At 43.2% G+C, this 13,143-nt stretch overlaps 1 protein-coding gene across 8 annotated transcripts in view; it reads left to right on the forward strand.

The window, feature by feature from the left end:
• Positions 1 to 13,143, forward strand: part of LOC142759603 (PH and SEC7 domain-containing protein 3-like) — a 683,786-nt gene that overhangs the window by 373,172 nt on the left and 297,471 nt on the right. The window contains exon 1 of one of the 8 annotated variants that reach the window (XM_075862010.1): positions 11,285 to 11,304. The exons of the other annotated variants lie outside the window; for them this stretch is intronic. The gene's annotated coding sequence lies outside the window, so the exon portion shown is untranslated. Of the gene's footprint in view, positions 1 to 11,284; positions 11,305 to 13,143 lie in introns of those variants that run through there. 8 annotated transcript variants of the gene reach the window in all.

A 13,143-nucleotide genomic window follows, 5' to 3' on the forward strand; every position in this document is an offset into this window, starting at 1 on the left:
AGGGATCCAAGTAGAGACAGCGGGGTTCAGGGAATTAGATTTTTTTAATTTGTTCTTTTCTGAGGAATTTGTTTCTGCGATGGTTGAGCAGACCAATTTGTATGCAGAGCAGTTTATGGCCAGCAATCCCATCTCATATAATGCCGGAGTTTAAAGCTGGACTCCCACAGACCCAGTGGAACTCCGAAAATTTTGGGGCCTATTGTTAAACATGGGCCTCATAAAAAAAAACACGTATCCGGGACTACTGGTCCTCTGACGTATTGTGCAATACGCCCCTCTACAGTACGGTGATGAGCAGAACACGTTTTGATACGCCCCTCTACAGTACGGTGATGAGCAGAACACGTTTTGAGGCCCTGCTCAAGTGCATTATAACGATAATTCCCGTTGCCCACCACCCCAGGACCCCCATTATGACAGGCTATATAAGATTAGGCCTGTCATCGACCACTATAATAGAAAAATTTCAGAAAATTACACCCCTGAAAAAAATATAGCGGTCGATGAATCCCTCGTAAATTTCAAAGGGAGGCTGCATTTCAGGCAATACCTCCCAAACAAAAGCGCCCGGTACGGCATAAAATTATACAAGGTGTGTGAGAGCGCCACCGGGTACACACACCATTTCAAAATTTATGAGAAAGATTAAAAAATTTAACCCCCAGACTGCCCCTCATTTCTTGGTATCAGCGGCAAAATAGTTTGGGACCTGATACACCCTTTATTTGGTCAGGGATATCACCTATACGTGGACAATTATTATAACAGTATTCCCCTCCTAAAGTACCTTCCGTCCAGATCCACCGTGGCCTGTGGCACCATCCGGAAGAATCAGAAGGGCCTTCGCAAAAACCTGCTGGGGCAGACGTTGCACAAAGGGGAAAGTAGTGCCGTCTGCAGCGATAATCTGCTCTTTCTTAAATTTAAGGACAAAAGGGATGTACACATATTGTCCACCATTCATAATGCTAGCAGCAGACCTGTTCTAGTACGTGGATCCAGCACCCCAACCACCAAGCATACCTGCATCCTGGACTACAATCGCTTCATGGGTGGGGTGGACCTATCCGATAAAGTGATCAAACCATATAGTGCCATGCGTAAGCGCAAAACATGGTACAAAAAGCTGGTCGTCCACCTCACCCAAATTGCATTTTATAATGCGTTTGTGGTGTCCAGGTATACAGGCAATCGTGAAACCTTCCTGCAATTCCAGGAGAAGGTCATCAAGGCTCTAATATTTGGAAACCCAGAAGGGGAGGGTACTGCAAGTAATGTAAATCGCATTATTCCAGGCCAGCATTTTCCAACAGAGATACCCCCTACTGAGAAAAAAAGAAGACCCCCAAAAAAAATGTAGGGTGTGTGCAAGAAGAGGGATCAGAAGACACCACCTACCAATGCGATACCTGCCTCACAAATCCTGGCCTATGCATAAAAGAATGCTTCAAAATTTATCACACCTCATTAGAGTTTTAAATTATTTTTTATTCATCAGTCCCCTCTTTCTTCATATTGGCCATTATAAAGTAATTTCATTTATTTCCCATTTTCTGCCCACTGACTAAAAATTTGAATAACCCCAAAACAAAACTAAAAATTCTCACTATACCCCTAGATGAATACCTAAGGTGGTGTCTCCTTACAATTGGTCACGCAAAATTAGAATAACTGGTAAAACCTTAAATCAAAGCTAAAAATTCTCACTATACCCCATGATGAATACATTGGGGGCTGTAGTTTTTAAATGTTCGATTTTTTTTTTTTTCGTTCTGTCTGTTGTTCTGATTATATCCTGCCATAAAAAGCAGTTATTTTCATTCTTAGTACTTTTACTTTTTGGTGATACGGGCATAGCTCTTTTTATTTGGATGGTATACGAACTGTTCCTGATCAGTGCAGTATGGGCTTGTTTTACGGTTTTGTGCAACTTGTTCTACCCGATTAATACTGCTGGTAAAGCTGACAATAATTTGTGGATTAGTAATCCTTTACTGTTTCTATACATTCGGTGTTGGACACTGCTCCTTTATATATTCTGCAGGTGATTGGTTGTTTTGCGCACATTTCAGTTCCTACCTTCGCACATTTCAGTTCCTACCTTGCCGGGCAGGGATCTGTTATGCAGTGCCAGCATCACTTGGCAGGTTTGTCCCTCATATAGGGATTGATTATGCTAATGAGACGTTGTGGTCACAGGGTCAATTTTACTTGTAAATTTCATATTCATTTTATTAGAATCGTTCAAATAGGTGACAAAGAGCCCAAACTCTGATTTTGTTCCGGACCAGACCATAAAAATGTCATCAACAAATCTGACAAATAATTTAATTTTAGTTAAGAACGGAACCATCGGTGTGGTAACTGTACCTTTTGTAGGTTTAACCTCCAAGCAAAAATATTAAACTTTGGGGGCATTACACATAAAATAGAGCAATTCATTAGCTGTAAAACTAAATTTGTTGTTTTATATTATTTTCTGTCCATGTGGACGATTCTATATAGGAAAAACCATCAGATGCCTATATGTCAGATTTAGAGAACATTGCAAATCAATAACAACAAACGAGGGGAGGGAGTACCAAGATTAATTAACCATATGAATGGAGTCCATGGTGGAGATTCTAGTCTATTGAGGTTTGCAGGTATTGAACATGTCCCAATCCCATAAAATGGGGGGGGGGGGGGGGGGGGGGGAATAGACATAGGATTCTATTGAGAAAAGAATCAGGATGGATTATACGTGCAAATGCAATGGGACCTGCCGGTCTAAGCGATAAAAATGACATGGCAGTTTTTTTAGAATGATTTTTTTGTTTGTGCTTATAGTTTTGTTTTCAATTGCTACACGTTGAAATAAGTGTTGCATTTTAACTTTACTCATGTGTACAACAGTGGAGCTATGCGTTCTGTAAAGGAACAATGAACGGCTTCCTATATCGTAACCATTTTTCAGTAAAAAAAAAAAAAACGATATTCAAGGATAACCCAATTTAGTAATACTTTGTTTAATTAAATATGGTTCTACGTTCCACCACCCGACATTTATTAAAACGTTCTTCCTAGACTTCTACTGTCAAAATCTCACTTACCTTTAGTAGTCTGACGTAGCCGCGATAGAAATATTCTTTTCTCAGCGGTCGATAGGTCAGGACCAGGTGTGATTTTTGGAATCTTTTTAGTCAAGTTATAAAGACGTTTCTTCCCCTCTGTAAGGAATTAACATTAAGGGGTGTGTCTCAGAAGCTGTTCACTGTCGCTACACGCGTTACTATGGTAGCTACAGCTGACGGTAGTTTAAAAGAACGCCGCCAGCAATGACGTTCTAGGACAGAAGAAGCGCTATCTCTAGCGCGAAACAGGCTGTAACCTACAACTTGCTGTCCTCCCTGTAACGCTTTTATCTTTGCTAAGATGTTACAATAAAGTCTAGAAGAAATACAAACGGGTGAGTGCCGCATTTTCATTTTCCTTACCTACGTGATATTGCAAGACTGTCCTTTCTATGCTGATCACCGCCCGAAGTTTGTTTGACTTGGAAAACCTGCTCTCATTTGCATCTTCATACCTGTTCCGTACTGTGGAAACTAAAAGTGGTGCCAACTTCTTTCTATCGTGCCTGATTTATCTTGATTGACATTTGTTGGTCATATGCTTTTTTAGCACGACATAGTTATTTGTACAGGCAAATGCAATGCTTTGGGACAAAAAAGACAACCTAAATAACACCTAAAACTTTGCGATCAACATACTCAAAATACCCCTAGATAAATACCATAGGGGGTGTAATTTCCAAAATGGGGTAACTTTTGGGTGGTTTCCACTGTCCAGTGCGTTGCAAACGGCGACAAGGTCACAGAAAATCATTCCAGTAAAATCTGCGCTCCAAAATCCAAATGGTGCTCCTGCATGCTCTGGCGTGGGTCTAAACAGCAGGTTATTACCACATATGGGGTATTGCCGTAATCTGGAGAAATTGCTTTACAAATGTTGAGGTGCTTTTTGTCTTTTTATTCCTTGTAAAAATTAGACTATTCTATGCTTTGTTTTTTTCAGGAAAAAAGTAGATTTTCATCTTCACAGACTAATTCCAATAAATTTAGCAAAAAAAAACGGTTGGGTCAAAATGCTAACTATACTCCTAGATAAATTCCTTGAGGGGTGTAGTTTCCAAAATGGGGTCACTTTTGGTGGGTTTCCACTGTTTTGGCACCACTAGACCTATTCAAACCTGACATGGTGCCTAAAATATATTCTAAAAAAAGGAGGCCCCAAAATCCTCTAGGTGCTCCTTTGCTTCTGAGGCCTGTTCTTAAAGAGGCTCTGTCACCAGATTTTGCAACCCCTATCTGCTATTGCAGCAGATAGGCGCTGCAATGTAGATTACAGTAACGTTTTTATTTTTAAAAAACGAGCATTTTTGGCCACGTTATGACCATTTTTGTATTTATGTAAATGAGGCTTGCAAAAGTCCAAGTGGGCGTGTATTCTGTGCGTACATCGGGGCGTTTTTACTACTTTTACTAGCTGGGCGTTCTGACGAGAAGTATCATCCACTTCTCTTCAGAACGCCCAGCTTCTGGCAGTGCAGATCTGTGACGTCGTGTCGGCCACATCGGCACCAGAGGCTACAGTTGATTCTGCAGCAGCATCAGCGTTTGCAGGTAAGTCGATGTAGCGTTTTTACTTCTTTTACTAGCTGGGCGTTGTGAATAGAAGTGTATGATGTATCAGCATCATCCACTTCTCTTCGTTACCACCCAGCTTCTGGCAGTGCAGACACACAGCGTGTTCTCCAGAGATCACGCTGTGACGTCACTCACTTCCTGCCCCAGGTCCTGCATCGTGTCGGACGAGCGAGGACACATCGGCACCAGAGGCTACAGTTGATTCTGCAGCAGCATCAGCGTTTGCAGGTAAGTCGATGTAGCGTTTTTACTTCTTTTACTAGCTGGACATGGTGAATAGAAGTGTATGATGTATCAGCATCATCCACTTCTCTTCGTTACCACCCAGCTTCTGGCAGTGCAGACACACAGCGTGTTCTCCAGAGATCACGCTGTGACGTCACTCACTTCCTGCCCCAGGTCCTGCATCGTGTCGGACGAGCGAGGACACATCGGCACCAGAGGCTACAGTTGATTCTGCAGCAGCATCAGCGTTTGCAGGTAAGTAGCTACATCGACTTACCTGCAAACACCGATGCTGCTGCAGAATCAAATGTAGCCTCTGGTGCCGATGTGTCCTCGCTCGTCCGACACGATGCAGGACCTGGGGAAGTGACGTCACAGCGTGATCTCTCGAGAACACGCTGTGTGTCTGCACTGCCAGAAGCTGGGTGTTAACGAAGAGAAGTGGATGATGCTGATTCGTCACATAATACACGCCCAGTTGTACATAACTTTAAACACGCCCAGTTGTACTTTAGAAAGCCTCATTTGCATAAATATAAAAATGGTCATAACTTGGCCAAAAATGCTAGTTTAAAAAAAAACAAAAAACGTTACTGTAATCTACATTGCAGCGCCGATCTGCTGCAATAGGAGATAGGGGTTGCAAAATCTGGTGACAGAGCCTCTTTAAACGATTTTCAGAAGTTTTTTTGTTAAGCGTGTGAACATACCCTAAGGGTATGTTCACACGCAGAGTCAAAAACGTCTCAAAATACGGAGCTGTTTTCAAGAGCTGCGTTTTTCGCTGCGTTTTTTACGGCCGTTTTTGGTGCTTTTTCCATTAGAGTCTATGGAAAACTGCTCCAAAACGTCCCAAGAAGTGTCCTGCACTTCTTTTTCGCAGCCGTTTTTTACGCGTAAAAAACGCTGCAAAAAATGCTCCGTCGGAACAGAACGCCGTTTTCCCATTGAAATCAATGGGCAGATGTTTGGAGGCGTTCTGCTTCCCCCTTTTCGGCCGTTTACGGCACCCGAAAAACGGCCGAAAATAGGTCGTGTGAACATACCCTAACATATCCATATAAATGTCTCGGGAGGTTCTCAAAAGTAGAGCTATGTAAATTGAAAGTAGTGATTACGGGGGCAGGCATTGTTCTGTACATCCTGTCACCAGACTCCTTGAATATCATTATAATCAGCCTCTCCCTATAGTCTTAGATATGTCATCTACTGTATTTATCATTTTATAACTTCAATCTGTTGTCTGTAAACTTGAATGGGGGGGGGGGGGGTGCGACCTCATAATATTTTTCTTCTAGGTTGGAAGCATTAAGAACCTTTATTTGCACATTTTTTCCATGCTCCTAGTAATCCGATCAACATGCAGATAGGGGAAATTAATACTGATGGAGAATAATAATAAGACCTCTTGGTCAAGTGTGTGTGTGTGTGTGTGTGTGTGTGTGTGTGTGTGTGTATATATATATATATGTATGTGTGTGGGTTTATTTGAAGTGATTTGTAAGGCAGAAATCGTAGACAAGAGGGGCACTTTTCTGTCTGGTTGATAAAATGTGTATTTTTGCTCTGTTAATCTTGGAATGTTACTGCATACCATACTGGAAGGAATTTGTGCCTGGAAAGTCTGCCAGGACAATCTGCTCACTTGTCTCTTGAGTAGATTAAAGAACGAGGATTGTACAGCAAACTATTATTTCCCGTCTTTTTATAAAATATGTTAAGCAGTTTTAAGTCTTTAGTCACATACGACTCCAGTTCTGCGGTTTTAGTTTTCAGAACAAATACTTTTGATCATTGTCTTGTGAAATCGCACATGTACTAATATTAGGGGTGCTACTTGCTGCAGGATATGTGTCTACTAGCCCTAGAAACTTGAATCTCATGCTCTGGTCGTCTGTTCAAACAAAGAAATATAAGTGCCAATTTCTTGTCACACGAGGGCTCATATGCTCCGTAAACGTTGCCTGTATGTCAAGTTAAATGCCAAGATCAACATGTTTTGTTTTTTTCTGCCGCTAGCAGAAGAGATGGGGAATCTGACCAAATCTTCTCACACAGAATGAAGTACTCATGATGCCTATCTAGAATAAAATGGGTCCTTCTAAAGAAATCACTAATTTAACAGTATGGGGGGGCTGCATGAGTTCTGGAATATGCACCTAAGTACAATTGTACAACAGTCAACTTGCATTGTGTCTATCCTGAACCGCTTCCAGCTAGTCACTTGCTCAGGTCAGTAATATTTCGTGGTCAGGTAGGTCGCGCTTGTTTTGTTTTTTTTACATTTTTTTCTTAAAATGGCAAATTAAATCTTTTTGCCTGGATTCAGGGATTGGAAGAATAAATCAGGATGCCAAACACAAATGTCATGATGCCTGTGTAATACAGCATGAAGAATTGCATGCAAGTCTGTAGTGAGGTCAATTCCTGGCCAGCATTATTTACGCTCTGTCTCCTACACAAAAGTCACTACATACAAAAAAACAACAAAGTTGTGCCTGCTTTCAAGGTTCAAACATATCTGATTATATTCAAGCCAATATTTCTATACATTAGTCTAAACATTTTCAGTCTATATCATGTTGCTATGGCTTTTATTATTTCTGCCGTTAAAGGAACAATAAACATAGACAAATACACAAAATATAAATAAAAATTCCTCCCACACAGAGTTTTTTGCAGGAGGAAATTCTGCCTCAAAATTCAGTTTGGAATTTTGAGGCAGATTTTCCTCTGCCTGCACGCCGATTTTCGGGGCGGTTTTCGCCCACGGCCATTGAGCATAAAACGCAGCGAAATACGCTTTCTCTGCCTCCCATCGATGTCAATGGGAGGTCAGAGGCGTAATCGCGCGAATATAGGGCATGTCCCTTCTTTCTCCCTCGAGCCGGTTTTACCGCTCACTGGAGAAAACTGCCCCCGCCTCCCATTGAAATCAATGGCAGGCATTTTCGGACGTTTTTTGGCAAGTTTTGCAGAGTGGTTTCCGCGCCAAAAAACTAGTAAAAAAACTCTGTGCGAACCTTAGGCTGAGTTCACACAGAGTTTTTTGCAGGCAGAAAATTCTGCATGCCGTTTTTCGCTGCGCCCCTTGAGCGCCACGGGCAAAAACGCAAAAATACTATTTCTTTGCCTCCCATTGATGTCAATGGGAGGTCAGAGGTGTAAACGCCCGAAGATAGGACATGTCGCTTCTTTTTCCACGCAAGCGTTTTTTTACCGCTCATGGGGAAAAAAAAACACCTCCGCCTCCCATTGAAATCAATGGCAGGCATTTTCGGACGTTTTTTAGTGCGTTTTCCGACGCGGTTTCCGCGTCTCAAAACGTGTCAAAAAAATACTTCGTGTGAACAGGGCCTTAGGGTCAGTTCCGATGTGGAAACCACGTCTGAATCAGCGCAAAAAAAATTCAGAAATAGCCGGACATTTATTTTAATGGGAGGTAGAAGCGTTTTTTTTCCTGGGCTGGCTTTCAGCAGCTCACGAGGAAAAAAAGCGGCATGTCCTTTCTTGCTGTAGTGCTCGTTTCTGAGTGTTTTTTTGTGTCGTATCTTTTGGTCGTGGTCCTTGCAACAGCCTCAATGGCCGCAGGCGAAAAAATCTTCCTGAAGGAATTCTGAGGCAGATTTTTTCTACCTGCAAAAAACTCAGTGTGAACAGGACCTTAATATCTGACTCTCTTCTTATATCGTATGTCTAATATTGCACTGAGAAATATATGCAGGTTTCTTCCATGGCTATATGCACACTTGCGATTAGCAATTGAATACCTGTTCTTAATTTGCAGAAATCGGTTTAGAGCCCAGTTTAGGGGAAAAGGGGAACCATCCCAAAACCTTCCTCTGAGCTGAGTTCCAATCATATTTTTGGCAATTACGGACAATTGAGGATTGAACTCCCAAGCGCCAGTGTTCATGCAGTCTTTCATTAAATAACTCTTAGGCCCAACAGAATTTTAGCAGTGGAACCGTGGATTCCGTTGCAAAATTCCACCTCCCATTCATTTCAATGGGAGTTGGGCGCTTCTTTTTCCCAGCTAGCAGGAAAAAGAAGCGTCCTGCTTGATCTTTGCCCGAACCTCCCGTTGAAGTCCTCGATTACAGATGGCAGGAATAATTTTGCGGCGGCACCCGACACGCAAAATCCGCTATATGAACATAGTCTTAGGCCTCATACACACGACCGTAGACATGTGCACGCCCGTGATTTTTCAGGTCGACCGGGGGCGGAGTGTCACCCGCAAGCCGCCCGCAAATCGCTGGCCGTGCACATGGCCGCGGCCATTATTTGCTATAAGCCTGGACCGCAGAACACGGCCGTAAAAAGACTTGCCCGTTCTTTCTGCGGTCCGGGCTCCTGTGTCATGTACGGACCGTGGAAACCAAGGAAACCTAAGTGAGGCCTCATCTAGAATATGCAGTTCAGTTCAGTTGGAAAAAATACAAAGAAGAGCAACGAAGTTAATAAGGGGCATGGAGAATCTAAGTTATGAGGAAAGATTAAAAGAATTAAACCTATTTAGCTTTGAAAAAAGACGACTAAGGGGGGACATGATTAACTTATATAAATATATGAATGGCACATGCAAAAAATATGGTGCAATCCTGTTCCATGTAAAACCCCCTCAAAAAACAAGGGGGCACTTCCTCCGTCGGGAGAAAAAAAGGTTCAAGCTGCAGAAGCGACAAGCCTTCTTTACTGTGAGAACTGTGAATCTATGGAATAGTCTACCGCAGGAGCTGGTCGCAGCAGGGACAGTAGATGGCTTTAAAAAAGGCTTAGATCATTTCCTAGAACAAAAAAATATTAGCTCCTATGTTAATGTGTAGAATTCTTGTTTGAATGTTGGTCCAGTTGGATTGCCACTTGGGATCAGGAGGGAATTCTTTTTAGGGAAGTTTGGTTAATGCCTTATGAGTAATTTTTATTTTTTAAACCTTTCTCCGGATCAATAAGGGTAAAACAAAGTTCTATAATTTCTCTCATCCCTTCCCTTTCTCACATCCGTTGGTTGAACTTGATGGACATGTGTATTTTTCAACCGTACTATGTAACCAGCTTCACATAGGACTGTGTTCCAGATGCTGTTTAGCTGGATATTGTTGAGTGCTTGTATTTATCCATGACATTTGTTTTAGTTGCCACCTTAGGCTCAGTTTTCACAGAGTTTTTTGATGCGGAAACCACGTTGGAAAGCGCGCCAAAAAACGGACGAAAATGCCTCCCATGGGAGGTGGAGGTGTTTTTTTCCGCTCGCGGGAAAAAGAAGCGACATGCCCTATCTTCGGGCGTTCACGTCTCTGACCTCTCATTGACATCAATGGGTGGCAGAGAAAGCGTATTTCGCTGCGTTTTTTGCCTGTGACGCTCAACTGCCGCGGGTGAAAAATGCAACGAAAATCGACGAGCAGGCAGAGCAAAATCTGCCTCAAAATTCCAAACTGAATTTTGAGGCAGATTTTCTGTGAATCCAGCCTTAGGGTATGTGCACACACACTAATTACGTCCGTAATTGACGGACGTATTTCGGCCACAAGTACCGGACCGAACACAGTGCAGGGAGCCGGGCTCCTAGCATCATACTTATGTACGATGCTAGGAGTCCCTGCCTCGCTGCAGGACAACTGTCCCGTACTGAAAACATGATTACAGTACGGGACAGTTGTCCTGCAGCGAGGCAGGGACTCCTAGCATCGTACATAAGTATGATGCTAGGAGCCCGGCTCCCTGCACTGTGTTCGGTCCGGTACTTGCGGCCGAAATACGTCCGTCAATTACGGACGTAATTAGTGTGTGTGCACATACCCTTAGAGTGGGCTCAGACATGGTAAAGTTTTTTTTCTGGTTACATACGGAAATATTTTGAGCATGTTCTTAAATAATAGTGGATGGAGTTTTGAAAAAGTTATCTGCATGTATTTTTATGTAAATTTGCACAGATTTTATGTGCGGAATCTGTGAAAATACCACCAGGTCTTCTGAACATGGCTTAGTCAACAGCTATAAAAATGGTGAGAACATTGTATCATCTCCATAATTACTTTTTTTTTTTGGGGGGGGGGGTAATTTGAAAAGGATTGCATTCATTTAATATAGTTGTTCTTGAAATTATGTATTTAAAGACTATGACAAGCTTTCCTACCGAAGTAATCGTATTTGTGATTGATTGTAATAATCATTATCATAGCCTTCATCATCATCATCATCTTATAATGTGGCCTGTGCGAATCAAGCATTGATGATGATGTCATAAACACAGGCTCAGTTCTGAGATTCCTCTAATACCTCATCTGTATTGATTCATCCTGGATTGCCACCAGATGCATTGTAAAATCAATGCGTAGAGCAGCTTGTATTATTGCTTGAAGATATCTTGAAAGCCTTAAAGGTTATGTAAACCTTTGAAAGTGTTTATTTTTTAAAATAAAAATGTCATGCAGTGCGTTTCGTGCAACTTTCAAATTTAGTTTTTATTAAAAATTATTTTTACTTTTTGAAATACAGCTGCTTTCTAATCTGTATACAGAGCAGTTGTACTGTTCGCTGAATCCTGTACCCAGTGGCGGATTAAGAAGACCATGGGCCCTGGGCTGTTACCCAAACTTGGGCCCCCCTTCTACACCGCCACCCTGCCACGCCATAACTATTGCTAACACTACCTTTTTGCGCAACCCCTTGTCACAGTGCTGTGTCCCTACATACTGACCATATCACACTGTGCAGGGACACATCCTCCTGACAAGGGGATTGGTAACACCAATTTTTCTATTCGTCCTGGACTGCACAAATACTTTATGTGGAATACAAGGATTTCCTGTAATAAACATGTTAGGCCTCATGCACACGACCGTAAAAACTCCCGTTATTACGGGTCGTAATTACGACCCGTAATAACGGGCTCATAGACTTCTATTGGCGACGGGTGCCTTCCCGTTTTCTCACGGGAAGGTGCCCGTGCCGTTGAAAAAGATAGAACATGTCCTATTTCAGGCCGTAATAACGGCACGGACAGTCCATAGAAGTCTATGGAGCTCTCGTAATGACGGGTGGCTACATGTGTGCACCCGTCATTACGGCAGCGTTGCTAAGCGACGTCAGTAAATAGTCACTGTCCAGGGAGCTGAAAGAGTTAACTGATCGGCAGTAACTCTTTCAGCACCCTGGACAGTGACTACCGATCAGAATAAACCTGTAAAAAATAAAAATAAAAGACGTTCATACTTAACGAGAACTTCCTGCTTCCTCCAGTCCGGTCTCCCGCCCGTTGCCTTGGTGACGCGTCCCTCTCGACATCCGGCCCGACGTCCTGGATGACGTTTCAGGCCATGTGACCGCTGCAGCCAATCACAGGTCAATCACAGGCTGCAGCGGTCACATGGACTGCCGCGTCATCCAGGGATGTCGGGCTGGATGTGAAGAGAGGGACGCGTCACCAAGACAACGGCCGGGTAAGTATGAATTTCTTTAACTTTTATTACAGAAAGGACTGTCCCTTCTCTCTATCCTGCACTGATAGAGAGAAGGGGCTGCCGATTAGTGCAGTGCTATTTTGCCGCCAAAAACGTGCCCGTAAATACGGGTGGAATACGGGTGACACCGGACCCATATTTACGGGCACGGGTTCGTAAATACTGGTGCAAAACGGGTCGAATACGTGTGACACCGGACCCGTATTTACGGCAGTATTTACGGGTGGGAAAAAATACGGTCGTGTGCATGAGGCCTTAGGAGAGGGGACAGATTCTCTACAGATCCAGTGAAACACAGGTGACGACGTCTCAGATGCTAGTAGTTTTTTTTCCTCTTTTCTTCTCCATCCGGTCCAGAGCTCATGACGACTTCTCCCGGCCATTGACCCATTTCTGCAGCCCCTAAATATAATACCACCATGCACTGCACCCTTGAATATAATTGTATCACACACTGTAAAGTGAAGCACCACATACACAGTGCCCCCTGTAGATAGCTCCAACCCCGCCCCCCTGTAGATAGGGCCGCACACACAACCCCCTGTAGATCGCGCCACACACAGCCACCTGTAGATCGCGCCACACAGCCCCCTATAGATAGAGCCACACAGCCCCCTATAGAAAGAGCCACACAGCCCCCTATAGATAGAGCCACACAGCACTCCTCCCTTGTATATAGTGCCACACAGCCCTCCCTTATATATAGTGCCACACAGTGCTCCCCCCCTTGTATATAGTGCCACACAGCACTCCACCCT

The sequence above is a fragment of the Rhinoderma darwinii genome, chromosome 1, assembly GCF_050947455.1.
Source record: "Rhinoderma darwinii isolate aRhiDar2 chromosome 1, aRhiDar2.hap1, whole genome shotgun sequence".
In the NCBI taxonomy this organism is placed as follows: Eukaryota; Metazoa; Chordata; class Amphibia; order Anura; family Rhinodermatidae; genus Rhinoderma; species Rhinoderma darwinii.